This window comes from Priapulus caudatus, unplaced genomic scaffold (assembly GCF_000485595.1).
Source record: "Priapulus caudatus unplaced genomic scaffold, Priapulus_caudatus-5.0.1 Scaffold1288, whole genome shotgun sequence".
NCBI classification, from domain to species: Eukaryota; Metazoa; Priapulida; class Priapulimorpha; order Priapulimorphida; family Priapulidae; genus Priapulus; species Priapulus caudatus.
In genome coordinates this window covers 81,091-83,775 of record NW_014578349.1, presented here as the reverse complement: position 1 = coordinate 83,775, position 2,685 = coordinate 81,091, and positions in this window count along the sequence as shown.

Here is a 2,685-nt window from a genome sequence, read left to right as displayed (position 1 = left end):
ACAAAACAATTAAGAAAACAATACTTAACGAAACGACACAAGACACAAGGTGAAGACAGCTACCGTTACATCTTGGACTAATCATTCTGATGGCATTCTGATAATGATTACTCCAAGGTTACATTTGACAACATGTTGAACAATTAGAAGCTATTATTTGCAACTAGCTGCTGCACACGCACACTACAACGATCCGGCAACAACCGTATAGCGACAAAACTATTTAGAATCCCATTAATTATTCGAATCCTATATCTAATTTCCAGCGACGTAGTCACGCGACACTTCGTAAATAGCTAATTACAAGTTACAATTACAATTACAGTTGTAAATCACATTTTTATTTGCTCGTGGCAAAAATATTTCGAAAGGAAACTGGGTCGCTCAGCTGTCTGCGGATCACAATGGCGTCTAGCTGTCAATCAGGTATATTATGTGTTCAGGAAAACTCAGGTTTATAAGATCTGGGGCATTTGTTGTGCAGGGCTGTCTGTGCCCAGCTAAAACAAACCATTTAGCTTTCCTTATACTTATCTACTTCAAAATCAATATGTCACACTCAACAGTTACTCTCGAGTTTACAAACTTAAAATGTCCGCCATTACATCGCGTTGCACGAAATAAGACTTAACTTTCACCTCAAGGTAAGTGGAGTAATCATTCTGACTCATTACTCCAATAGTCATCACACATCAGCATATAGTAATCATTACTGCAAACTTTCACCTAACGTCAGTTTAATTTAATGCCTGCAGTGTGGCTTGGGCCAGGGGTACCGATATATGGTCCTACGGTTAATAGTAAGAGGGGTAGAGAGTGAATGCAAATTGAACTGTTTATTTTTTTATTATTTTGTTAAATTTTTTGTTAAATTTTAAAAATTTAAGGCAGTCGCTGCCGCAGTTGCTAATTTAAATCGCAGTTGCAGTTGCAGTAATTTAAGGCAGTTGCTGAACGTCAAGGTTGGTCGTTGACGCTGTAGTGTGTTTTGGTATTTACCTCACACACACAACACCAGACTAATTTCGCGTTAGACGTCAACAAGGTCATCATTTCCCCAGTTGAACTTCAAGTGATCCAACTTTCGCCATTAAACTCAATGCAGCCGGTTTTCCTGCTGTATATGCGACTGCGTTCGCCGTAAAGTCTATGTATATATACGTAAGTGTGGGTAGAGACCTCGAGTCTCCCAGAATGTAAAACCTATTGCCCGCATTCTTTGCATTTTAATGACGAGAGCCGGACCTAGGCCCGAGTCTTGTACGCTGGGCATGTACGTCTCTCGGTAAGTCTGGCAGGTATATAAAACAATCAGCACGCAATAGTAGGTAGCACCCAACCAAGCATGCACGCGTGCGCGTGCACATTCACACGCAGATACGCACGCGCACGCACGTACGCGCACGCACACGCACGCTTGTACACATGCACGCAACACGCACTCACANCTCTCTCCCTCTCTCCCTCTCTCTCTCTCCCTCTCTCTCGCTCTTATTCTCGGGCTAGCTGGGCCGGACACGCGGCCACCAGCGTGTGTGCGCATATCATGAGGGCATCTCGTCTTTGACTGCATGGGCTCATTGGGCTGCGGTGTATTTCTGATCTTCACGCGCCCGTGCTCGCATTCTAAGAAGACCCCGGTGCAGTGTGGCTTCGTCGCCCTGGCAACGGACGCGCCACCTGGCAGACGCGCCCTTGAGAAATGGCGGGCTCTCGCCTCTCGCCAGTGACGCGATCGCGACAATGTGTTTAGCCTGAGACCCGTCTACCTGTCTTTTGGACGGTCTATTCTTGGACGAGACAGGTGAAAATTGTCATGCTTGTCATGTAGGGTGAAATTTGATAGAGACGGCATGAGGGCGGCTTAATTTTATATATTATATACCTTGCATAACTGACAACAGTGCTTAACTAAGAATATAAAATCATACCAGATTCCTGTCTTTTTGGCATTTCAGACTAAATTTCCTTCATTTTAAGGTAAGGCCCTCCCCCCTAGGGGGCTTCGCGCCCGCAGCATCCTCGCTTCGCTCAGATAGTGAGACACTCTGATTTTTTTCCCGGGCTAACACCCTGGATCGCGGTCACCTCCGTTTTTTAATGCTTTTACGTTGTGTACAGTTTTGGCGGCCGGTATTTTGGCCTCCCCCCTTTATCTGCGAAGGAGCCGTTTCGCTGCCGTTAGCGAACTGCGCTCTCTCCTAGCCTGTTTGATGTCTATAGCGTATAGTTGTCGATAAATGGGGGCTGCCGGTTTGCGAACAGTAGCCGTAAAGTTGGGTATACACCCGCCTGGGTGCACTTAAACCACTCAGCCGACGAGTTTCTGAGTTTAGCCTAAATTTAAGGAGACAGGTACGGGGGGCCGTTGGGGTGGCTTGTTGTGGATAATCGTGGCTCGAGTACTTGCTGTTCCGTTGGCCAGCGTTTGGTTGCGATGCAAAGTATGTCTGAAGGTAAATAAGGCGTGGCTGAATTATTATTCATAGCGAAACGCCGACCGATATACAACTTTATACACAGCATGTGTTCTACACTGGCATCCCGCACTGCGCGCGTGCGTGCGTGCGTGCGTGCGTGCGTGCGTGCGTGCATGCGTCTGCGTGCGTGTGTGTGTGTGTGTGTGTGTGTGTGCGTGTTGTGTGTGTGTGTGCGTGTCGTTTCTGTTGTTGTGTGTGTGGTGTG